At 35.3% G+C, this 27,735-nt stretch overlaps 1 long non-coding RNA gene across 1 annotated transcript; it reads right to left on the reverse strand.

Moving 5' to 3' along the window:
* Positions 1-1,673: 1,673 nt before the first annotated feature.
* LOC146889868 (uncharacterized) lies at positions 1,674-26,446 on the reverse strand. The gene is made up of 2 exons (XR_014999565.2): positions 26,344-26,446; positions 1,674-2,321 (listed from the first exon to the last, which is right to left on the reverse strand). It is a non-coding gene; the product is annotated as an uncharacterized LOC146889868 (long non-coding RNA).
* Between the last annotated feature and the right edge of the window lie 1,289 nt (positions 26,447-27,735).

Below are 27,735 nucleotides of genomic sequence, written 5' to 3' on the forward strand. Positions count from 1 at the left end.
CACACACACACACACACACACACACACAGACACACAGATACATAGGTCATCCTTGAAACAAGAATGCCCACTTTATTGTGTTCCAGACAGCTTACATAGGGATCCTTAACTGATAGCCACGCTCCAGCCAAACCCACCTGAAACCATTCCCCTGCCATCAGGAACTCCTGAGGGTCTCGTGGTCAGAGCAGCTGCAAACACAGGAAAGCATGTTGTTTTGCTCAGAGCAACTGCAAGCATAATAAGTTGTTTATATGAAATTCAGGGTCTGGGGGTCCACAATCCCCAACAGGATAATCATAATATCAACTTAGTTGACTTCTGACCTTTGACTCTTGGTAATTTTATGTCTTTTCAGGTAATGTGAACTTCTTTAGGGCAATAGATAATTGACTCTGGCTTTTGAAAATACAATTAGTCTGTTTTAGTCTGTTGGTAAAGTTTAAATGGTTGCATTTAAGGGATTTTTTAAAGAATATTTTTTTTTATTTCGTGGGTTCTTTACATATCATTCTGCTAAATTAAATTGTTGGTAGTTCTTTGATATGTCCTTTGCTATTATTAGGGCTTACTGCTGTATTGTGTTAGTACTCATGGACTCTTTCCTCCATCTCTTCTATTCCTCTATTTTCTGTAGTGGCATTTCATTTATATTTTAATAAATAAAACATGCCTAAGGATCAGAAAAGTAAAACAACCACACTGGCTAGCTGTATACCCAAGAAAGCAAGAACATACACCGTTAATCCCAGTAAACACACTAGTTTATCATAGAAACCAGATAGTAGTGGCACATGCCTTTAATTCCAGTCCTAGACAGGATTATAAAATGGGAAGGAGACAGCTCTCAGACAGTCTCATTTTGAGGTTTCCTAGAGGCAGGATCGTCATTTCAGACTGAGGTAAGTGTAAGAGTCCCTAGCTGGCTGTTTTGCATTTTGGGCCTTTAGATTGAACCCAAATTTCTCTCTGAGTTTTTATTAATTGTGCTTTAGTTTCCTTAGGAAATGTAGTCTTTCCTGTTTTGTTGTTATTAATTTTTTTGTTTGTTTGCCTGTTTATTTTAAAAGACGAGATAATCTTCTTTATGAGACTTCATTATTTCTTTAGGAATTATTTGGTGGTTCTGGCATGGTGGTCATAATTTGACTTACCTTGTGTCTTGTCTTGAAATACTCTTATTTGTGCTTCTTATATTTGACATTTTGACTTTGATGAAACATTGAGAGATTCTCTGGTCACATCTTGTTTGGGCTTCTAAATGTCTCTTCTGCTTCGTTCTCTATTTTTAGGAAGTTTTCGGTTAAAATTCTATTGAAAAAGTTGTTTGTACTTTTAGACTTTAAATCCACTCCTTCTAGTTTATACTTTTACAGTTTATTATTGTGAAGTTTTGGTTGTGTTATCATTTTGATTTTATTTTATACATCTGAATGTATTATTATCCCAATATTTTCCTCCATCACTGGGATGTGTTCTTATCGGTGTCTCTGAAGAAGTATAAAATCTAAAAGTTTTAAAAGAAAACATCAACTTACAAAAGCAGAAACATGAGACTAACAAATCAGGAACCCCAACAACATGAAGGAAATATTTCAAGCTATGAAACAAAGAAACAAAATAGCCAAAATTGTTGTATCTGATAAAATTTTCTATTAAAATTAACAGGCAAATAAAATTTCAATTGTGTTTATTATTAATTTTATAATATTGATCGCTCCATTTGTAGATTTTGTTTTATTTTTTCCAGGTGGAATATTTTTCTAATTTTTTTTTTATTTTTGAGTTTTGAGTCTGTCTTATTGATCACGTCATACCCTTTGATGATTTTGTTATATAAGTCTTGAATTGATTCCCTTTCTTCTTTCATTTGCTTATTTGAATTTTTCAAGATTTCACTGCAATATTTTTTCCAACAATTCAACTCTCGAGTTACTTTTAGTTTCCAACATTGAAGAATTAGAAGTTTGTGGAGATGTTTCAGTGGACTGTCCTTTTGTGTTTATGTTACTGTTGTGCTTTGTGCATCTGGTCAACAGGCCTGTCTTCCAGGTTTCTCCCCTCATCTTCCACTTCTATTTCATTTGTTTCATTTTATATGAGCATTCCCAGTGAGTTGCCTGCACTTGGGTTTATGCTCTGTACCACTATTTACAGGGAAAATCGATTTATCAAATAGTATGATTTAAGGGTGCTGTCAGTCGCTACTTGGAGTTGAAGACATGCTCACTTCACTTGTGCACATCAGATGCATCAGCTGGGGTAGGAGGATGTAATTTGTATTTTCCTTCAGGGAAAGGTGTCCATATCTTAATAGTGAACTGAGAAAGAATGGGAAAGGGAGAGAAAAGAAATAAAATTAGAATAAGGAGTAAAATGTATACATTAGAAATGATAATCAATAGCAAAACTATTGCAAATGTAGAAAAATATTGTAGATGTAAAAAACAATAGTCATAAATGTCTTTTCATGCAATGTTCAAAATAAAACACAATCTAACAATCAAATTGCAAAATATTAATTATGAGAAATAATTAAATAATAGCATCAAATGGAAGGCATGCAGCCTTCAGTGTTTCCTCTCCATGGCAAGGGTATTTCTTCTTCATCTTTGCTATTTTTTGTAGCAGTCTCCACGAGTGAGGAGAAGAGGAGTTAATATCCTGCTTAAAGGTTTTTAAGCAGTTGAAGTTAATGTGTCCTTGCAGAAGAAAAAATTTTCTGTCCCTGAAGTTCAACTTCTGCCAGAATTCCCTGAACTGGGACCTCCCACCTGCAAATTAAAGCATTGCCTCTCTGGATTCGAGAACTGGTCTTTCTGCAAACAGAGCTTTGTGTGACTGAAGCTCTGAGGAGGTCCAGAGAGTCCACCTGCCTGAGTTTGCCTTTGAGCAGTGTCAGAGTGCTATGCCAGTTTCCATAGCGACATTTCCTGTCATCCCTAGGTAACTTGCCCAGGTAATGACAGAGGACAGAGAATTTTATTTTTTCACTGGAAGACATCTCCTGAATTCAGATTCAGGTTCCAAAATTGTTTTCTGCTACTCTCCTCATTGCCTACTCTAATTATTATTTTGGTCTATAAATTGTAAAGACTCTCTAAGTGTTTTTAGACTTTTATCAAGTAAAATACAATATCATTCATAGAAACAGAAGTTCCCAAAAAGAAAAAAAAAAGATGCACTACGTCGATTCTATAAGATTGGATGCCAGATTAAAACTTCATAAGAGGAGAGTTGGAATTTTTCAGAGCTTGATCCAAAATTTTTTAGACAATTTTCAGTCTGTGTAATGATGATTTATTGTCCACCTCTGTTTCTGACCTGCCATCTTTTCAACTACCAGGCTAAAATGTTGAAACGTATTAGCTTAGAAGAAAACTAGCAACCCAAGTTCTAAGAATGCCATCGGGTAACTTGGAAGCCTAGAGAAGACAGGATCTGACTGTGCTGTAACTTACCTATCTGATGTTCCTATCAGTGTCTTTGGTAACACTTTGGGGCATAGTCTTCCTTTGTTCTGTGGCTATAATGTTTATGTAACTACATCCATGTTGGAACATGTTATTTGAGACAACCTGAAACCATGTTCTTAGTCATGTGATAATTATTTGTTTCAGAATATACTGTCATCTATTCCTTTGAGGGGAGGACTGTTTGTGCACTTCAACTAAATAGTTTGAATTTTTTTCATGGAGTAAAGTATAGTAAAAGATTATATCTGTGTTACATATGCTTTTGTGAGTCCAAGAGACTTTCATTTTATTGATTAACTTGTTCTTTGATAATTTCTTTTTTTAAAATGTTTCGTATTGAAAGTTCATACAATATATTTTAAATATGGTGCCCTTTTCCACATCTCCCAGATCCTCTTCACTTCCCCACTCACCCAACTCTATTACTTCTTTCTTTCTTTATGGTACAAAAAAAAACCCAGAATAAAACAAAGAAATAAATTTTTAAAAACTTACAAGCAGATAAAAACAACAAAAGATATACAAATATACTCACACAAATAAAAGTAAACCAATAAAAACACAAAATAACAAATCTTGTTATAAAAGTAAAAGATCAGTAAGATTTAAAAAAATATGCCTAAACACAGCAGTATAAGACAAAAAAAATACCTACAAAAACACCATTGACCTTTTTGTGTGCATGTTAGCCATCTACTGCTGGATATGGAGCCTGCCCCTAATTGTGGACTGAATTTTTAATGAGACTTCACTGGACAAAATGTCAGCTAGAAAGAACTTTTTGATTAAGGAGGGGAGATAAACATTTTAAACTTTAAAATCCTGTCTGGCAAAGAAGCAAAAAATTATAAAATGGAAAAAAGAAATTATATTCAACAAATGGTGTTGGCATAACTGGATATTAGCATATAGAAGAATGAAAATAGGTCCATATCTATTGCCATACACAAAACTCAAGTCCAAATGAATCAAAAACCTCAACATAAAACCAGCCACACTGAACCTCATAGAAGAGAAAGTGGAAAGTACACTTGAACGCATTGGAAGATGAGACCACTTCCTAAATAGAACCCCAGAAGCACAGACACTAAGTGGAAGCAGAGACCGTGCTTTTATTCCCAGCATCCCACATCAACTGAGAACAACAATTTATAAATGGGACCTCGTGAAAATAAGAATCTTCTGTAAAGCAAAGGACATGATTAACAAGATGAAATGGCAGCCTAGAGAATGGGAAAAGGTCTTCACCAAACCCACATTGAACAGAGAACTGATCTCCAAAATATACAAAGAGGTAAAGGAAAGACTCCACCATTGCTGGTGGGAATGCAAGCTGGTACAGCCCCTTTGGATGTCAGTATGGCGATTTCTCAGAAAATTAGAAAACAATCTTTCTCATGACCCAGCAATGCCACTTTTGGGTTCTATATTCAAAGGATGCTCAATCATACCACAAGCACATATGCTCAACTATGTTCTTAGCAGCTTTGTTTGTCATAGGCAGAACCTGAAAACAACCTAAATGCCCCTTGACTGAGGAATGGATAAAGAAGATGTGATACATTGTCTGGGTCCTGTGCCAGTCTGGACCTTAAATTACTCCTCTGAACCAGAGGAGAGGCATGGGATTCAAGACAGAGCTGACGTGACTTTTTCAGGAAGGAAATTTTCAGTGATCCCTCATGAAATCCTGAGTTCACATCCTGAAAATTCTGGTTTATTCTCCAAACAGCCCTATATACCAAAACATAAACTGAGGAGAAAATTCATTAGCATTCTGTTTCCTAGGTAACCAGGTGAATGGTGTGGTCATATCCATATCTACCTAGGCCTGCTCTGTCATGTCTTCCTACTCTGTATTCCAGCTCTGTCACATATGCCAAATTAGCATCTCTTTTCAGGCATCCTCCGAATTGTAAAGGAGCAGAACAACATCCTGACCCTTTCTTAGGGATGGCAACAGGTTAGGGGACCACCTCCTGTGCAGCAGGTGCAAACTATGGCCTGGGATTCTGGTTGCCATAGAATGTAGAAATATTGACTTACAGTACATTTACACAGTGAAGTACTGCAGTGCCAAAAAAAAATAATAATGACATCTTGAAATTTGCAGGCAAATGGATGGATCTAGAAAACGTCATATTGAGTGAGGCAACCCAGACCTAGAAAGACAAATATAAGATGTACTCATTCATAAGTGCCTTTTAGACATAAAGCAAAGAAAAACCAGCCTACAGTTCACAACCCCAGAGATCCTTGACAACAAAGAGGACCCGAAGAGAGACATACATGAACCTAACCTACATGGGAAGTAGGAAAAAAATAAGATCTTCTGAGTAAATTGGGAATGTGGGGAACATGGGAGAGGGTAGAAGAGGAGGGGCGAGGAAGGGAGTGGAGTGAAGTAAAATATATAGATCAATACAAATAATTAAAAAAAAACTGTCTAGATTGAACCTGGGCAGGCTCTATTTGTACTCCCATATTCTCTGTGAGTTCACATGTTCATCAATCCTACTGTGTTTGGAAAACTATTTTCTTGGTGTCATCCTGTATTATTTATGTGATTCTCTTCTTGTTTGTTGTGTTTTTGAGACAGGGCTTCTCTATATAACCCTGGCTGTCTTTGAACTATCTCTGTAGATCTGCCTGGACTTGAACTCAGAGATCTTCCTGTGTTTGCCTCCAGAATGCTGGGATTGACAGCCAGAATACACCACCATGCTGGACACTGTGTTTTTGTTTATTTTTAAAACCATTGCAGATTCTAATTTACTCTCTCTTTAATTTCGTTCTGAACACTGTTCTCACTATTGCTTGAAACCAATAAGTAGAAGATTTATTCAGTTTGCTATCATCAAATATATTTTATTACTTAGGAAGAAAGAGTTTGTGTTTCTCTCCTGGAACTGGTTTATTTGACTGTGGCAAATAAATCCAAGGATGTGTTTTTCAAACCAGGCTTCATTGAGAATGTTTATGACTGTTTGATTATAAACTGTAAAATAATTGCCGTGCTTCACTAGGAAATGAGGGAGGGAGATCCTTTTAAGGGTGTTTGCCGCACTTATTTGCCAACTTACCTCTTTTCAGTAATATTAATATTTAAGATATACTTCTCAGTACACCAGGCTTAGAAAGACCAGCTTATTCTTTAGGTGTTTATAATTGATTCCATCACAACCTAATATGGTCATAGTCCCTTCCCTAGGTTCAAAGGAAAGCATGTCAGTATTTGCAGTCTCTGACAACATTATGAGTAAACATCCTGATAAATTATGAGTGAATTACTCAGGATGCCAGATGTTCATGGCAGTAATTCTTATATGAAAATACATCTGGTAGATCTCAGAAAGGAAAACTACCTTTTATCTATATCCATCTGGTGTTTTTGCCTCAGGTGTTTCCTCAGCAACCACTTGGATGGAATTAGCACTATAATAACAGCCTTGCTTTTCACACAGAGGTTTGAAATAGTCACTTCAAAAAGAAAATGTTTCCATCTTGCTCTCCTTCCAGAAATACCTGACACACAGCACTAAGGTTACTCAGAAAAAGTAGAGCAACATGGAAAGACAATGTACACAACAATCCCTACTGTGTTTTGCATAAAAATATTACTGTTCTAAGTTATGGAATGCAACAAATAGAGTAAGCTCGATTGTTTGAACATTGTTACCTCAATCAACCTGAAATTTTTTTAAATATAATTTTGATCATGTGTATGTGAAGGGGCATAGACACATGTGAGTGCAGACGCCCCCAGAAGCCAGAAGTCCTGGAGCTGAATTTATAGGCAACCATGAGTAACCTCACATGGGTTCAGCCTGATGCAATTTAGCAGAAGATCACACCATTTTCTGAACTCAGGTGTCTCAGAAAGAAGTTTAGTGGCTGGTCCTCTGAAACCTTGCTTATCTCTCACAGCCAATGACAGTCCGGACCACACTTACTGACTTATCATAAAAGCCATTTTGTCTGTTCTTACTTCAAGAAAAATCCTACAAGCCCTTTATTCTGAGTTCTCTGCTACACAATTGTGATGACTAGCATTGTTTAACTTGGCAGAAGAGTTTCTGAGCTTGTCTGTGAGGGACTGGGTGTTGGATTTCACATAGATTTCACGAGGCATTCCACACACAGTATTTGGGATTTGGTTCTCTCCTTTGACCCTGGGTTCTCAACATCAAACGCAGGTTAGAAGGTTTGTGTGACAATTATTTTTACCAGTTATCCTCCCTGGGAGATTATCTTAACCGCATTCATCAAGAAAGGAAAATCCATCCACTTTGGGTGGCGCCATTCCATTGCTGTGATCTTGGAATACACCAAAAGAAGAACATTAACTGAGTAGCACCATGAATTCATCATGCTCCGTTCTTGGCTGTGGGTGCAGTTTGAACGGCTGCTTTAAGATCCTACTGCCTTTGCTTGCTCGCTATTGTGACCTGCACCTCGAATTTGAGCCAGAATAAATCCCTTCTCCTTAACTTGCTTTTGTTAGAGTATTTTATTCCAGCAACAGAAAAAGGTACAGATAATTTGGTCAATGTTGTGTAGTCTCTTTTTTAAACAGCTCAATGAACTAAGTGTGGGTGGCAGACAGATTCATGAAGGTGTGTGTGTGTGTGTGTGTGTGTGTTTGTGTGTGTACAGATAAATCTCTCTCTCTCTCTCTTTCTTTTCAAAACAAGATTTGGAATTCATTCTGTAGATCAGGTTGGGCTCAAACTCACAGAAATTCACTTTCCTCTGCCTCGTGTGTGAGTGCTGGGATTAAAGGATTATTAAAGATTAAATGTGTGTGCCAACACACCCAGCTACCATTCTTCCTAGTATGTATGGGCTTTTTTTCTTTCTTTGTAAACTTAAGTACTTGCAGTTAAAGAGAATATTTGTATCTTCCTATTAGATAATGGGAAAATATACGGAAAGTGAAGAGACAAAGATGATGTGATTATTCTTATGCAGATGTAATATTTTTGGTTATCCGTATTACTACGTAGGGAAGACCAAGGTCAGGTGAGGTCCAGCCGTCTTACTCTTGAATGGGCTGTGATTCTACAGAATCTATAAAACTGAGCTACAAAAGACAGTACAGTATCCATTTTGTTCAGTAAGAAAGCACTGGTCTTTGAATATATATATATAATGCATCTAAAAATGTACACATACGCAAACACACACACACACACACACACACACACACACACACACACACACACTTTGCAATAAAAGAACCTAAACCCAAACCATAGTGCAGAAGATTCTAATGTAGAGAGTTCTGAACAAAGTGCCAGGAGACTAGCAACATGATTGATCCACAGCAACATGCTTTTGCTGTAGATAACTTCCTTTACCCACTGTGATTTTTGTGTTTGGACTATATGAAAGTGACATTTCTTTAAAGCAGAGACCATTGGTAGTTACACAATTTACAAAGTAGGTAAAACTTTGACCTTAAAAGTTTTTTTATTCTGTCTTTTCCCACTTTTAATCTGGTTTTCTTTTTCTCCTCTTCACCATTGTTTGCCTTTAACATATTCTTGTTGTCCTTGTTTGCCCCAGATGGTTATTTTAAGACTGTACCCAAAAGGCAAACATCATTTCCACACATGTTATTTTATTTCCTGTGTTGAAACTGAAACAATTAAAACAGAAAATTTCAATAACTGAAAGTTATAAGGCCAAAATATTTGACATTATCAGGACCATTCTGAAAGAAAAAAAGTCATTCATTCAAAGAAAATAGGTTGATGTCCTTGTGTATCACCTATATAGAAATATGTTGGTGTCTTTGTGTATCACCTATATAGAAATTGACTGTTTTTCAAATGGTTTTGACATGGCAGCCTTTAATATAAACATGTGTACTTCAGGAGCCCAATGTTTTAGATGTGTTTTTCAGCCTACCATGGAGCAAGCATTTGTAGCTCTATTTCAATTGGGTGTATAATAAAAATATTAACCTACTTAAATTCAACCAATGTATGATATGTATTTTACTTGTTTATCTCTTTGAATACGTAATAGAGAGGAGCATTTTATAACTTCCATGTTATAAGCTACAAGAAGTTGGAAAACTTGTGTATTGAACATTCTGTGACTTTCAGATTTTGCCTTTAAGAAGCTATCACTGTGGGTGAGCCAACATTAAGACAAAATAAACTGTGCTGTAACTCAAAAACAAAATGCACATGAAAGGACAGACCATGAGTAATTGCCACAGCCCAGATATGCAATCTATGATGTGGAAATTTAAAGGAGAGATTATTCCAAGATCAAGTGTGTTTAGAACACTTTGTAGTAAATGGTGGATCACATTGAGTTTTGAAATAAGCAATTGCTGTAACAGAATACTTTTTGAAGTAAGGAACTGTATACAGCAAAGATAGAGTGATCTGGAAAGGAAGAACTCCCAGAAACATAGATTTAGATGATCAAATTATCAAGGCAAGGGGCTACCGAGAGCATGAATGACGGAAGCCAGTGAAGGGATTACAAAGAGCTAATAACTCTTAGTATACAGTATAATAAGAAGTATATTTGTGTTCACACTATCTTTCCCTTCTGTGACCATCTTGGTATGGGTTTATTCTAGAAGAATTCATTGGTACTTACATAGGGGATGGGGACTCACATTATACAGCAGAAATAACATAGAAGAATGTTCTGGAAGAATAGAAACATTAAGAAAATACCTTATTATTTTGTGAATCAATATTTTTGCATTCTAAGTTTCCTTTCTCAGTCTTTGGAGAGATAACAAGTTAGGAATATATCAAATCAAGTAAGAAAACAGAAAATAAAATTGCATGTGATAAATGGGAAGAAAAATTATATTTTTAAGTATCTGAGGTAAGTAAGAGATGGTGCCAAAGTGCTTGTGAGTTGACAGAGTTTTTTTTAATTTAATTTTTACTACAAGTTATGGAGAGGTTTAAAAACGTTTAATGCTTGTCCCTAAATCATAGAGTTATTAAAGAATCAAGATTTACTTTTAAATAGGTGTCATTGATCTCTAAGTCCATGCTTTCTTGTTAAATAAAATTTGTAAAAAAAAAAAGAATAAACAAATAGATTTCATTGTGAGAAAACATTCAAATGAAATTCAATAAATAAAATATTCAGTTAACAGTCAATCTTTCAATTTGTCTTTCTTTATAGGATATCTTCCTGATATTTGTTGTCTTAAAATAACTTTTGATTATCTTTCTCATGGTTTTGGATTGACTGTGAACAGCTGTATGGTTCTTTTTCTATATTGTATCAGACATTATCTAGTCATGCAGTCATCTGAAAGGTCTTTGGAGTACAGGATTCAGGAGAGTTCACACACATGACCATAGTTGAGTCCAGGTACTCCTGTCATCCAAAATGACAGAAGAACATTGTAATTGTCTTCTCTTCTATATGATCATGCCATGTGACTTGGGATTCAAACAATCAAGTAGCTGGATTCCAAGACAAAAATGTCTAATGGAAAAGGAATCAGGAAGATTTCCCAACAATTAAGACAAGGTAGGTTGACCTGTCTAAGAAATTTTCAGCTCTAGGATTAAGGTACAGAACTAATTTAATTAATTGGTGGATTTAATTGTGTCTTTATTATTCACAAAATGTACCCCAAAATGGTTAGGAGGGAACACAATTTATATTCCTAATATTACTGAAAGGTCAATTTTTTGCTACTTCATCAAAGTTCCTGATATTGGATAATCTCTAAAAAACAGCAGTCTAAGTGGCCTTTGGCTAGGAGGCATGAGATTGAGAGAACTTGGTGCCAGCCTCTGCTGATCTTTTCTAGATTTCCTTATTGAATTATGATTTGTTAAAAGGCATTATATTCACAAGTCAGAGTGAGCATGATAAAAAGTCTCTCATACAAAGCTATCAGTGCCAACACAAGTTCCCATTCTTATGATCAAATCTAACTTTGATCACTTCCCAATGACTCCATCATCATATGTATATAGATTTAAGGACTTAAGTTGTTAACACATCAACTTTTAGGGTACCAAAAGACTGGCAGGGCCCCACTAGAACAAGAAGACTTTTAGTCAGTACCCTGTATACATTCTGCCATCCACACTACAATGTTTACTGTGTGGAAAAAAGCTACTTTCCACAGCATTATTCTTAGCCCTTGTGCTCAGGAAATGTTGATGCGGTCATAAGTCGAATGTACTCAGAAGACTGTAAAATAAATTGTGCTCATAAGAAGTCTCTCCCCAATTCCCCTATGACATCATAATCAAAATAAGATGGGATGAAATCAGCTGACCAGGATCATTTTTATTTCACGACCATTACTGTGCAGCAGTTTCAAGCAATAATGTTTTACTTTATCCCCCTCTGCAGAAACCTGCATCCTACGCAGGGTGAAAAGTTCTATCGCACAATCTCACATTGACCTGTCTCAGGGACGGGTGCAGTTGCTGAAGAAGCAAGTTCACACTATTAATTAGTTATTCATTATTGCATGATTGCAAAGGAGCCTTATGACCCGTCCAGACTTAGAATGGGCACAATCATCAGTATTTTCATCTTTTCAAAATAAGAAACACTTTTAGTCTAAAGTGCATGATTTATGGACTGTATTTCAGGATTCTGCTTTTCTGTTATAATTTTCTTGAAATCCAAGTATATAAACAACTATTTTTAGCCTAGCATGTTTATTTTTCTCTATATTGACAATAAGATACCATTTATTACTTAATTTTCATTTTTAATATTTGCTTTGATCATAAATTTATTCAAATCAAAAGAGCAGAAGAATCTGAAACTTACTGCAGAAAAGTGGGATTTTTTTCTAAAACTGGAATTTCAGTTTTTTGCAGAGTAAAGTAAAAGCTAGTATTACATCATTACTGAGAAAATAATTGTAATCAGGTAGATTCTTAGCACAGGAACAGAATTACAATGAAAGAATATCAGACACTGTAACAAAAGCAGGTTGCTTCATAAACCTGTGGACTTGTGTTGCAACGAGCAAAAACAGAACTTCTGGTGGTTGTATTTCAGTACCAAATACTATTATAAAACATACTGAAGCCATTGGCTCCAGAGTGTCTTCAAATTCTAAAAACAATTCAACTCCCTCAAAACTTTCCAAAAATAGAAAAGATTCTCATTAGTAATGCACAAATTGATATTGATTAGCTAAATTGAGGACATGAGTCTAGTTTTATGTATCCAACAAAATCTTTCATTGATCTTTGCCTTCGAGACTCCAGTGAAGTTATTCCTAGGTCCTTAATGCAATAGTTCTATTGTCTTATTTCCTATTTGAAAGGTTTTGGTCCACTTATTCTGAATATGTTTGTTCTTTTTTTCTTGGCTTTGGGGACATCTCTGAGACTTGATTGTCGTAGTCTAATTGGACCTTTAATGAAACTTTGAAGTCTCACACTTGATTTCTGGTTTTATCTCTTCTCAGCCCCAGTCTTTTTCTTGTTGTTGACTATAGTAGAGACTCAGTAATGTATGGTAAATGGCACCTTCATGCTATTTACTTGGTACTTATTCTTCTGTTATGCCTTTAATAATTTTTTCTTCCCGGATAAATTTCAGTGTTTCTTTTAAGACCCAGATGCAGTATTGCTTTATTTAATAAGTATATTTCTTTAAACACTGGTAATTCTCTGTTCCTTACTATACTGTTACCTTATCCTTTCCTCCATTGCATTCCTCTTCGTTGTGTCAAGGTACCATATGTTAACACCACCAACATTATCCTTTAATAATCAACTATATTCTATTACATGATGTATGTTTGGGTGCAGCAAGCCTGTGTTCATTCGGATACCAGTACTATGAATTTAAACTTCATTCCTCACAATCATATTTCCTCATCTGAAGATAATAATATGTATGCTGTAGGGTTGTTTTTAGGATGAACATTATACAATACAACTAAAATAGCTAGCATAAGGCCTGGCAGTGAATAGTCAAAGAATGCTACCTACTCTTATTAACGGGATTAAACTAAATAGGAGAGGAAGTAGAGGTCAATGAAGCAGTGGTTTGGGGGAAAACTGAAGTCAGGGAAATAAAAAATTAATTAGATATAATGAAAATTTTTGATAACCAAAGGTTTTAATGGAAATTTTGGTTGAAGGAAGGGAATGTAATAATTGTGAGAAAGGAAGTTTGTAACAAGAGAGTGGAATTCTGTTTATAGACTGTCATCTGCTCTATGAGGTGCTGGGAAGAACTGACATCTGATGAAAACATCCACATTGTGGCCATAAGTTGGTAGAGGAAATGGATCTCAAGTAAACATACCCAAACTTGATGTTACTAAAAAATTTTAAACAGGATAAAATTGAATATTTTCATTCAGACTTTAAATGGTTGCCATAGACATTTCAGACATCAGATAAGCCTAATTTTAAAAGAAAGGATCTTAAGTAATCACCATATTCTTTCAATATGCTCAGAAATGACTAGTGGCCTATCAAATATGCTGCGTTAATGTAGGATAAAGGGTGCTGTACACAAGACTTGAGGAGTAATTAAATGGAAGGTTACATGGCTTCTTGTTCATCATTTTACTGTTACTAATCAAACAGTATGGGAGAGTGAGTAACTTCTACACTAGAGGAGGGTTTGAAATCCATGGCTCTGAAATCTCACCTACAACCAGGTTTGTAATTGACACTTTACAATTAAAACACATCAACGATTACTCATTAATGTTTTTTCTGTGGCTGCTTCTGTGCTCCAGTGGCACAGATAATTACTTGCAACAGAAACAGCCTGGTCCACAGAGCCTAAGGTATAGACTGTGTGACCCTCTTCAGAAAACACTTGCTGATCCATGCCCCAGGGTCTACTATTCTTCCAGCATATAATGTTTTTTTCTAAAATATTCTCCCACTTAGTCAATGCTAAGAATTAAAGATGAAATAGGCCCCAAAACGAAAGTTTACTGGCAGACACTGAAGGAAAAAACTTGTCTTGGGAAGATAAGTTATAAACATTCCAAAAGGCACCTAAGGGGTTTTATAGCCTCAAACTGTATGACCAAACCTACCATGTCAGGTTCTGTCGCAGCCAGAGTTGTGAAAATGCAGTATTAAGTTAGACAACAATGATGAATAAATAATTAGAAGGAGAAGCCTGGAAGCCTCAAGGAGTAGACAGAGGTCATTCAACTGGAAATATCTTGAAAATTGCTAGACTGTGTCACAAGGATTAGCATGGCACACATGAGTATGTATGGAACACATTAATTGTGGACAAGCTTCTACTTTATTTCCCTGTAAAACAGCCTAAATGGAGAAATGAAACACACACTAATCTCTCTTTATATCGATGCACAGACTTATACACCGCCCCCACACCACATAAATTTTCAATATTCACTTTTGAGACTAGAAGATTTTATTTGGGCATTTTAAATATTGAACCTTATATTGTACACTGCTACATAGAATTACTTAGAATTGCTATTTCAAATAATAAGTAACTACTGTTTAAGGTATAAAATAGGGAATGTTGAGATGGCTCAGAGGTTAAGAGCACTGGCTGCTCTGACAGAAGACCTCAGTTCAAATCTGAGCATTCACATGGTGGCTCACAGCTGTGAGTAACTCTAATTTTACGTGGTGAGCCAACCCTATTCCCTCTTCTGGCCTCTTCATGCACTGGGTAAGTACATGATGCGCAATCATAATTTCAAGCAAAGTATGCACACACATACATTTTCAGAAGTTCTCTAAAGACATATGGTATTCCTTTCTTCACAATAAATGGTTCCCATAGCCTGCTTACAATTTTCTATTGCGGAAGACATTCAAATGATGTAGATTCTTGTGAAGTATAATGGCAAAACTAAACACTGCACTTATAATCTGTGCTACACACATGCATTTGTTTCTCTTTACCACATTTCAGATGTCTGCCACTCTATTTAATAATAATTAGCTACGTGCCAAAGTAAAATCTAAAGTTTGTCAATTGAATTATGATCTGAAGTTGGTAGTAACCATCCAAATTTTTATATGAGCCATCCAGAGTGTTTCAAGGGGAAAAATTCAAACCTAGAAATAAAGACACAACAAGTACCTTTTAATGATGCATGAAAACTCCTTGTTATTTCTTTCTTGGGGGTCTAGATAATTCTAGAAGAGAAAATGACTTTACAAAAGAGTTAGGGTACAATCCTGTTGAAGCAAGCCAGGGAAAATCACACAGAGAATGGAATATCACATTTTAAAGACAAGTTGAAGATTGTCATCTAAGAGGAGAAATGGCTTTGGTTTGCCTAACTGATAGCATCATAATATTCAAAGGTCCACTCGAAGATGGAAGGTCACTTTTCAAGTGTCGCTAGGCTTTGACTGTCATTCAGTCTAGGTGCACACTGAGTCTGACACTGACCAAACATTTCTTTACACATCTTTTCTCTACTTCTTCATTTATTTTTTGAGCCACTACTGTGTGCAAAAGAAAACAGTACGTTTGCATAAGCACAGACACTGGGCTCAGAATATTTTCTCAGGGTGAGTGATAGAGAGCAGAGGGACCAAGTACTAAAGAAGAAAATTGCGTCAGGAGCATCTCAGGGACACTGACAATAGAGAGGCATCGGTGCTGCCCTGTGGGAAAGTCTTCTCTAAGAACATGGGCATTTGATTACCAGTTTCATAGCAATAAAAAATTTTAAAAATAATAAAGTAGAATTTAATGAAAGTATAGCTCAGTGTTGGAGTGCTAGTCTTTTCTTTGTGATGCCATGGATCTGATCTCCAAGACTCGAATAAAAAAGGCCATATTGACAGTAGATTAAAAATATAGTTTTGTATGAAAGAATAAAGTTAATATATTACAATAAATAATTGGTAATTATAAAATGACCAAGAAGTAAACTCAAAGAAATGAAAGCAGTAAGAATCTTAGGTTGGATGATAATTCAGTGTGGAAGAGGAATTAGCTTAACTAATGTTTATTTTTTGAAGGTTGAGATTACTGCTTCTATCCCATTCAGAAAGTAACCCACTGCTGACCTCCAAGTCTCTTCCAGCACTGGCAGCTGGTTAGTTAATAACCACTGGGAATGTTAAAAAGAAACAAAACCAAGTTTCAAGTGAGTTTATGTACCACTGAGGGGAAGGTTTTTCTCAGACATCAGCCTGATTACATCAGAAAGCTATCAACACAATTATACTTTTAAAAGAAATTTGGTTCACATACAATATTTTAAAAATTTTGTCAAACTTGTATAAAGAGCAATCATACTGCTCTAGCCATTCAATAATCAGAAAAAAAGGAATTATTATTTCACCTGTGTGAACAACTTTTAAATTTAAAAACATAGAATGTTTGAATGCTATATTCAGTAATATGTTTGTAATTTCCGGTATATAGTTATTTTTTGCAGTTTGCTGGAACTGAACACCAAGCAAAATATTCCTACTTAGAAGAAACAAGTTCTCAGTGCATAAATTTGGCAGGTGCAGAGAGAAATGCCAGTTCAGGGCATAGGGATGGGGAACACACGGAGACAAATTCAAGGGGTAGAAGCATTCAAAGATCCAGGTCACACGCTTGAGAGGGATACCCATCACTGATCACCTGCCAGAGTCTGTTTGCTTGCTAAATTTCATGGTTGAACTTTAATTCCTAACATCAAACTTGGAACAAAACAGGTCAGTCTCAGAGGAGCTTGGAGGAGGCACTTGAAATCAGGAAAGACTCCAAAGATCCAGTTGCCATGTGTAATATAGGGAGGACAGGAAATTTAATAAAATGTAACTTAAAGTTAATAATGTTTATGGGAATGTGAAGGACAGTTTTTGTCATAAAAGTCTTTCACCTGCTTAGTTAGAGTTAGTCCAAGATATTTCATATTATTTGGGGGCTATTCTGAAAGCTCTTATTTCCATAATTTCTATATCAGTTCATTTTCATTTGCATATAGGAGGGCTATTGAATTTTTGTGGAGTTAGTATTGTGTTCAGCTAGGTTGCTGAAAGTACTTATCAACTGAAGGACTCTCTTGTGGGCTTTTAAGGGTCACTTATATATACAATCATGTCACCTCAAATAAAGACACTTTTTGACTTCTTTTCCATTTGTATTTCCTTGATCTCCTTCATATTGTTCTAGCTAGCACTCAGGTACTATAGTGAATAGACATGGAGGGAGTAGACATCCATGTCTTGTTCATGATTTTAGTGGAATAGCTTTGAGTTTCTCTCTATTTAAATTGATGTTGGCTATAAGCCTGCTGTATATTTCTTTTTTTATGTTTTGTTAGATATATCACTTTTATCCCTAATCTCTTCAGGTCTTTTTATCAGGAAAGAATGTTGGGTTTTGTCAGAGGATTTTTCAGCTTCTAATGAGATGATCATGTGTTATTTTTCTTTCTTGCAATTTGGTTATGTGGTGGATTACATTTACTGACTTTCATACGCAGAAATCCCTGCATTTCTGGAATGAAACCTACCTGATCATGGCGGGTGGTGTTTTTATGTGATCTTGGTTTCACTTTGCAAATATTTCATTTAGTACTTTTACATCTATGTTCATATGGGAAATTCATCTGTAATTCTCTTTATGTCATTTTGCATAATGGTAACTGTAGCCTCATAAAATAAGTTGGGCACCGTTCCTTCTCTTAAAATGTTCCTTCCATTTTGTGAAATAATTTATGGATAATTGACTTTAACTCTTTAAGAATCTGGTAGAAGTCTATGCTAAAACGATCTGCCCTTGGGAACTTTTTTTTTTGGTTGGGAGTATTTAATAATTGCTTCTTTTTCATGAGGTGTTACAGGCATATTTAAAATGTTTGTATGATCTTGATTTAAATTTATCAAGTAGAATCTACCATGAAAAATATCCATTACTTTTGGATTTTTCAATTTGATAGAGTGCAGATTTTTAAAGTTTGTCTTTATGATGTCCTTTATTCCCTGTATTTCCTTGGGGTCTTTTGTTATGTCCTTCTTTTATTTCTGCTTCTTTTTTTTTGTATTCTTTATCAGTCCTTCAGTTAATTGGATTGCGGTTTGTCTGTCTGCTTACTTACTCAAATAACTGTTTGATTGATTTCTTGTATTGTTGCATTTGTTTCTATTTTATTGATTTTAGCCCCCAGTTTGATTATTTCCTGCCATCTACTCCTCTTGAGTGTGTTTACGTCTTCTTCTTCTTCTTCTTTTTTTTTTGTTAGAGCTTTCAGGTGTTAAGTTGTTAGTAAGAGCTTTTCATAAAAAAATTATGAAGGGACTTAGTTCTATCAACTTTTCACTTAGAAGTGCTTTCATTGTGATCCATAAGATATGTTGTGTATTCATTGTCATTGAATTTTTAAAAGTCTTTTATTTCTGCCTTTATTTGTCTTGACCCATATTTTATTTATTTGAGAATTGTTCAGAGAACTTCAGAATATGGAATTTAAATGTTTTAAAAATTTAGGACTTTTAATGACAGTTAGACATGTCTGCTCCTGGCAGCACCAGTTACTCCATGAGGAAGATGGGCATTGAAGAGGCTTCTTATGGAGTTGGTTAGCCATTTGGGCAAGAAACTACTCTTGCCTAGACTGCTGAACTAGACATGTAGGACCCACAGAGAAATGACTGCTAACTTGCCTAAAGGTGAAATAATCCTTCGGGGTTCCTGTTTCATAAAAGAGTCTGCAAGACATTCTGCAGAATACGATATAGGAAGAATTGTCTTTAAAATTTCCTGCTACATGGATTCTCTGGGCCTGTAGGCTGAATATAGATGCCCTAAAGGTACAGAAGAACTTTGGGTAACTGTCCAGGCAATAAGATGTCTCTGTCATTTCTAGAGTTTTGGAAGTTGCTTACAGTATTTCCTGTTTGCTTAATTAATATTATATCCTTCTGGAGTCTTTCATTGAGCTGAAGAATAGATAGATAGTTATAATTATAGTTTTCCTTAGTTACAGATAAAGTAGATATAAGTATTGTAACTGTAATTCTTGATTGATATATGTTTTGTTATATATAATTTTACTATGCTAAAGTTAAAACCTTCCTTTTTATTTAAGCAGAAAGGGGGAGGTGATGTAGAATTCTCTCTTCTGTGTGCTATGACTAGCATAAATGAATAAAGAAACTGCCTTGGCCTGTTGTAGGGCAGAACTTAGGTACACTGCGAAGACAGAACTGAATGCTGGAAAAAGGAAATACTCAGAGAGAGGCGCCATGGAGCAAAAGGGTGCTGTTAGAAGGTGTATTCTTTTGTGTTGGGGTGAAATGTTATCTATATATCTGTTAGAACCATTTGACTTTTACATTTGTGTGTTTCAGTGTTTCTCTGTTTAGTGTTTGTCTGGATGATCTGTCTGTCGGTGAGAGAGGGATATTGAAATATCCGACTATTGATATATGAATGTCAATATGTGGTTTTAGTGATGTCTCTTTGACAAATGTGTATACCATTTCTTTCATGGAATGTTAAGAATTGGTATGCCATTTTAAAGGACTTTTCCTTTGATGAATATGAAGTGCTCCTCCCCATCTCTTTGATTAATTTTCATTAGAAGTCCATTTTGTTAGATAGTAGAATGTCTACACCAGGTTGCTTCTTAGATCAATTTGCTAGGAAAATCTTTTTCTAACTCTTTTTTTTCTGAGATAATGTCTGTCTTTGAGATTGAGATGTGTTCCTTAAATGCTGCAGAAGAATGGCACCTATTTTCATGTCTATTCTGTTAGTCTATGTCCCATTATTGGGAAACTGAGAATATTGATGTTGATAGATAGCAATTACCAATGATTTCTAATTTCATTTGTTTCATTGTTGTGTGTGTGTGTGTGCTTCTCTTCCTTTTTGTTTTGCTAGTGTTAGACTATTTCCTGTGTTTTGATTGATACAGTTAACCTCCCTGTATTGAAGTTTTTTCTAGAATATTCTATAGAGCATGATTAATAGATAGTTCTTATTTAAATTTGATTTTATCATAGAATATCTTGTTTTCTTCATTTATGTTGATTGTAAGTTTTGCTGAGGATAGTAGTCTAGGCTGTCATCTGTAGTCTCTTGGAGTCTGCAAGGCATCTGTCAATGCCTTTCTGGTTTTTAGGGACTTTGTTGATACATCAGGTTTAAATCTAATAAGTCTACTTTTATATCTGACTTAATCTTTTGTCTTTGTAGCTTTTAATACTCTTTCTCTGTTCTGTATGTTTAATGTATTGATTATTATGTGGTAAGGTGACTTTCTTTTACAGTTCAATCTATTTGGTGTTTTGTACGCTTCTTGTATCTTTATAAGCATCTCCTGCTTTAGATATAGGAAATTTTCTTCTATGATTGTATTGAAATTATTATTGGGGTTTTTGAACTTGAATTCTTCCCCTTGTTCTATTCCCATTATTCATAGGTTTGATCTTTTCTTAGTGTTCCAGATTTGATGGATGTCTTCTGTCAGAATTTATTTTTTGTATATATATTTAACATTTTCTTTGACCTCTGCATCTATTTTTTCAGTCTTCAATGCCTGGCAATCTCTCTTCTATCTCTTGTATATTGTTGGGGATACTTGGATCTATAGATTCTGCTCACTTGCCTAATGTTCTGTTTCCAAACTTACCTCATTTTGTATTTTCTTTATTAATTTTATTTTTATTTTTGTGTCTTGATCAGTTTTATTCATTTTCCTTAACCATTTGTTTTTCCTGACTTTTTAAAGGTATATACTCATTTCCTACATTTTTTTATTTTTTTCTCAAATTCATAAAGGGATTTATTCAGTTATTCTTTAAAAACCTCTATTATATCCCTAAATTTTGTTTTAAAGTCTTTTCCTTGTGTTTAATTTGTGTTGGAACATTCAAGGCTTGGTGTAGTGGAATAGCTAGGATCTGGTAGTTACATATTGTCCTGACTATAGTTGATTATGTTCTTATGCTGGTGTCCAGGAATCTGTACTTGTGGTGTTTGTAGGTCTAGGTGTTGATTTCTGAGTTTGTCTCTCTTGGATGGGTTTTTTGTTCTTTGTTTTCATTTTTGCCCCTGATTTTCTGATTTGTATAGCCTGTAGTTAAGCAGGAGGTTTCTGGCCATGTTGGGGACAGGATCTCAAGAGGCCTCTTTGGTCTCTGATTCAGCAGAGAGTCTCTGTCTATTTCAGCATTGTAAAAGTATTAATAGTAGTAAATTGCAGATATACTTATTAATAATCATTCACATAATAAGTTAGAAAATGAGAAAAAATGAGGTAAACATAAATAAGGGTTATTAAGCATCCAATTTTAAAAATCTGCATAGCAAAACTTTCCCACCTCTAATTATCCCAAGAAAATAAAATTATAAAATTAAGATATTAAAATCTTACCAAAGTTGTAAAAATTGATATTCATTAAAATTAGATTTTAAGCAATTTGTGTCATAAATCTACAACTTAGTGATTAGAAAATTACATGTACTTTTCTTATGTTATTGTAGAGTTCTTGGAAAAGAAATATTTTCTGCATCTCCTTTAATCAATTTATTAATAATTAAAATCATGTATAATTGAGTTAATTCATGAAAAATTTCATTTCATTAATTCCAAAGAGATTATGGGCTAATTAGAGAGGATCAGGCAAATATGATGACACCTTGAGAAGCAATTTTATGTTACAGAATGAAAAATATTCATCTCTGTAGTTGTAATAAGCTGTATCTGAATTCCAGTAGGATGACTAACTAGCTATAAAAATTTTGCTATTGATTTAATCCTTCTAACTCTCAATTTCCTCTAAGTAAAATTGAGATAATAATTCTTATCTTTCTAGATTGTGTTATGAACTTCAAATCTGAAAGTGATACTTTCAAATTTCTCAATTCATAATAAAAAATATTTAATGTTACATTTCCTTGGGTTCTTTAATCTAAATCTTTTATCTAAGCACTTTCCAAATAGGCGATTTTTCAGTAAACTATGTGAATGTCATAAGAAAATTGGTTCATATCTTACATTTTCAAAATCAAATTTCTCTGGGCTTTCAGTGACTTAATCTTCTACATCTAAATACATCTAATACATCATTTCTGAAAATATAATAAAAGTAGATTGCCAAACTAAAGAAGTACATTGATATTATTGAAATTTGAAATATTTGGAAGATTATGTTAGCATAAAATTAGTAACAAGACTTCTGTTATATTTTACTGTTGATAAAGCTCTTTTATGCAAAGATTTTGGAGCAGATAAGGATATATTAATCACATATTACACATTTTTTAAAAATTGAGATACAGCATGTTGTGAAAAATCAGACAGCTGAAAAGCATTTCAGAGAACTTAGTCATTAATTTCACTTTCCAAAATCTGGAAAAAAATTGGTCAGAAAGAAGGGTGTCATTTATATACATGGTCAATTCTTTGGCTTAAAACTATGGAAGCTAGAGGGTCCATCATTGTTAATTTCTTTTGGATTACTTTTCTAGAGTCTCCAACTCCAACAAAGTTCAGTTAGTGCATTGCAATAAAGATTCAATATTTTGTATCACTTGAGGTTTTAAAGGCACAATGTGTATTGAAGAACGTAGAAGGAGAAAAGTAGCCAAGGGATATAGAGAAAGGAAGAGAAAGAAAAAGAGGAAATCTAAAAAGACAGGAGGAAAGAAAGAAAGAAAGAAAGAAAGAAAGAAAGAAAGAAAGAAAGAAAGAAAGAAAGAAAGAAAGAGAGAGAGAGGGGGGGGGGGGGGGGAGGGAGGGAGGGAGGGAGGGAGGGAGGAAGGAAGGAAGGAAGGAAGGAAGGAAGGAAGGAAGGAAGGAAGGAAGGAAGACAGAAAAGCAGGCAGACAGATAGAAAGAATGAAAGAAAGAAAGAAAAGGGAAACAAAGAAAGGTGAGAAGAGGGGAGAAGGAAAAAGGAGAGGAGGGAAGAGAAAAGGAGAGAGCAGATTGGAAAAGAGTGGAAAAGAGGAAAGTTGTTACAGCTCTGCTCAGGACTCTCATTGTATAGGAACTCTCTGAGGAGGGTTTCCTCAACAAAGTTGTTACAGCTCTGCTCAGGTTCCCCAGAGTGTACAACTCTGCTCTGCTAGGGTACGCTTTCCCCAGAGATGTTGTTTCTGTTCTGCTCTGTTCTGTTCTGCTCTGGTCTGCTCTGCTGTGCTCCATTGGTGAAAGAAGGTCTCAACCAAACCTCATTCAAGAGTTTTATTGAAAAAGAAGAATCCAGGAGGGTGCCTGTCTTTGCCATTGTGGAACAGGGAAGCATCAAAATGAACAGGCACAGAATTTTCATAGGACTTCTTAGTTTTCCTAGGGGGAAGAATTTTTAGATGGGAGTTTGTCAGATTTCAATCCCTGACCTGGGACAAGCTCAATAATTGGCTAGATTTTGTGCTCAGGGATTTGTTGGTTTTATGCTCAGGGATTGTCTAGTTTGCTGTTCAGGGTTTAGTTAGTTTCTGTGCTGAGTTAGTGAGAGGCAGGGTATGTTTCTTTGGCTCTAGTTTCAGGGCCAAAGTAAAGTTTTTTTCACTAGACCTTTTTAAATGTTTAGCACTGGTTTCAGGGTCAGAGTGTTTTTCTCTCACTGACTCTGGATTCAGGGACAAAGTGTGTTTCTTTGGCTCTGTTTGGGGTGTGTTTCTTTGACTGGCCCTTTTCTCCTCCAAGTGGATCTGAGAAAAAGGGGATGTGGGGCAGAACTGATAGGAGTTGAGGGAGGGGACAATGCAATTGCGATTTATTATATGAGAGAAGAATATATTTTTATTTTAAATCCCCCCTCTTAATTTGCTTCTCTAGTAAAAATTTCTTACAGCAGAAATTATCTGGTGGCATTCTTGGCATGACACTAAGGATACTATTGTATTGGTAACTGAGTTGGCAAGGTAGTCATAGAATGTAAAGTCTTTGTCATATTTGGATTGTTTTTGTTTTGTTTTATTGCTAGGCTACTATACTTCTTTATGAACTGGTAATTGGTCTTCATCACAGTGAATGTATGTCCTTTGTATTTATCAACTACTGAAGATGTATGTTGATTTTTAAGAAGTGGATTATTATCATGGGCTATCATGTGTCAGAGTCACTCACCACTTATGGCTGTTAAACATTTTTGTGGTTATTCTAAATTAGAACCTAATATGCAAACAATGATATAAGCTGGATGTCAAATATTTATTACAAACAAAAGGATACAAAATTACAACAATTTGTTTATAATGATTATGTATTTTAAACTGTAACATTTTAGGGGATGTAGAATTAAACCAAGTATTTTTTTTTTCCAAAAATATGACAAAACAGTCTACAAAGTGGGATAATATCCAATTACATGGATCAAGAATGTGTAAGGAAATTTCCAGGTAAGCAACAAGAAAACAGGCAGAATTTGGAATTCATGTTTCACAAAAGAGGAAGCTCAATGTTAAAAGATACTTAATGTGGTTTGAATGTAATTGGCTCGCATAATCTGATAGAGAATGATACTTTTAGGAGGTGTGGCTTACTGGAGTGGTTATGGTCTTGTTAAAGGAAGTGAGTCACTATGGTGGTATGATTTAAGGTTTCCTATGCTCAGGATACCACCCACTGCCTCAGATGAGTTCCTGTTGCATGCAATATGTAGGACTCTCAGCTACTTCTTCACCACACATCTGCCTGTACATTATCATGTTCCCTGCCAAGACAATAATGGACAGCACCTCTGAAACTGTAAGCAAGTCACCCCAATTAAATGTTTTCCTTTATAAGAGTTGTCATGGCCATGGTGTCTCTTCACAGCAATAAAAATCCTAGGACACTTAGCCTCTTTAATCACCTGCAAATATAAAACTTAACTACTATGCGGAAAGTGTTACAATCTGAAATGGAATGCTCTTTTAAGGTGTACAGAGTTCAAACAAATTTTCAATGTTTCTCATGAACAGAGCTTGACAAAAGCACCTAGGCCAATGGTTCTCAATGTTCCTAATACTGTGACACTTCAGTATAGTCCCTTGTCTTGTGATGACCCCAACCATAAAGTTATTTAGTTTCTACTTTCTTACTGTAATTTTCCTACTGTTATGTATCATAAAGTAAATGTCCTATATATGGGATATCTGTTTTACAACCCCAAGGGAGTGAAGATCCAAAGGTGAAGAAGAACTTTATTTAGGCACAAAGAATACACATTCTGCAATTAAACTGAACAAAGTATAAAATAAAGCAATAAATGGTTTGAGGTATTAGGATAAGAAGTAACTCTTCTTCCCACAATGTATATTGGAAGGATTGCTGAGCTAAGAACCTTAGCTAATACTGTTTTGTACCTGTGTTTTTAATGTTTCTCCCTTCCCACAAAGAAAGATCCTAATTCAGATGAATTATTTGAGAAATTATAACTTCCTGGCAGAAACACAGACTTCCATGCCCATTCTTCTAGAAAAGAAAAGAGTGTGGGGCTAGGGGAATCTTTTCAACTTGTTTTATGAGGCCAGCATAAACTCTAATCCAAATCTCAAAGAGAACAATAGTTTGTTGATAATTCATTCTATTAACATGCTCCAAGTTATTGAACCGACTGGCTCAATATATACTTGAATATATTTGAATGACTATATAGTTGAATGACTATATACATTGTATATGGGTTATTTTCATGTTTGTACACAAATGTCCAGAGAACGTCTTTATAAGGAAAAAGATAAAATAGAGTAGAAAGCTAGAATTCATATAACTGGCCCACTTGATTGATGTTTCCGTTTTTAGTACAGCACTTCTTGCTGGGGAAGGCTTTTAGTTCATTCCCAGCTGCTCAGTCCTGAAATAATCACATAGAAATTATATTATTTGCAATACTGTTTGGCCAATATCTTAAGAATATTTCTAGCTAGCTCTTATTTCCTAAACTAACCAGTTTCTATTAGTTGCCAGTTGGCTGTAACTTACCAGCAAGTTTCTGGTGCATCTGTCCCCAGCGGTGGCTACATGGCTTCTCTCTGATTCCACCTACTTTCTCCCAACAACCAGTTTAGTCCCATCCCCGTCCCTGGATAGCACTATTTTGTATCATCACAAGCCAAAGCAGCTTCTTTATTCATTAACCAATAAAAGTAACACATATACCAAAGGACTTCCCACATCAACTCCTTTGGATAGACATACTGAATACAATTGTGGCACCTGGTATTGATTGAGCAACTAGAGAAGTTGTGTTTATATTTCTTTATTTTCTTAAAGGTTTATTTATTGATTATGTAGACAGTGTTCTGTCTGCTTGTATCTCGGCAAGATGGAAGAGGAGACCAGATTTCATTACAGATAGTTGTGAGCTAGAGTGTGGTTGCTGGGAATTGAGCTCAGGACCATCAAGGAGCATCCAGTGCTTTTAACATCTGAGCCATCTCTTCTGGCCCCTGTGTTCATGTTTCTAAAATTGCTACACAATGAACATAAGCCCACTCTGTAAATTAAGATGGTAATTCAGGAAAAAAAACTTTTTTTAAAGCAAAAGTTCTTCTTCAAAAATTGTCAGCAAAGCTGGACATGTTGGCATGTCTTTAATCAATGTACCTGGAAGATAGATCCTAAAGAGTTTCGACTCTACTTTCAAGTCATCTGCACATATACAATTTTATATATCTTGAAAGTCAAGGCCTTTAAAATGACACAAAATGTGATGCTTTCTTTCTGTGACTAATTTGCTTAATAAGATTGTGTGCACTGGGTAAGTTTTGTCAATTAGTAATGTTTACTCAAGTCTCAGGCAAAGCAGTCCCTGTAACTAAGGAGCAACTTGAGAAAAAATAAAAAAGAATGTTTCTATTTAGAGAAAGAAGGGTTACTGCTTGTGGCTACACTCAGGCTAGAAGATTGCTTACTTTCAGGAACTGAATAGATGGCTCAATCATGAAGAACACTGGCTCCTTTCCCAGTGGTCTGGGACTAGCTCTCACAGTCTGTGACTCCAGTTCCAAGGAACTGAATACCCTCTCCTGGGCTCTGCAGGCACTAGATACCAAAGAGGCCCTCAGACATGCATTCAGGCAAAAGGTCCATGCATAACACATAAAATAAAATATAACTTACTAATACTGGACACAAGAAGCATGGCGACTTTGGATTCTGGAACTGAAGAAAAGAATAAATAGTGCTTACATTAAGACCCTAAGCCCTTTCTGAAACAGAATCACGTAAATGTCAGTTTCTGTACTTGCAAGTCTTTTCTTTGTGTTTCCCCCTATATTTCCCAGACGATACGAAGTAGAATTTCCTAAAGCTTAAAGAAAGCAAGGTTGTCCCTTTCTCTCTCAAGTCTTTTTGTTTCCATTCCTATATTAG

The sequence above is a fragment of the Myodes glareolus genome, chromosome 24 (assembly GCF_982192425.1).
Source record: "Myodes glareolus chromosome 24, mMyoGla1.1, whole genome shotgun sequence".
NCBI classification, from domain to species: Eukaryota; Metazoa; Chordata; class Mammalia; order Rodentia; family Cricetidae; genus Myodes; species Myodes glareolus.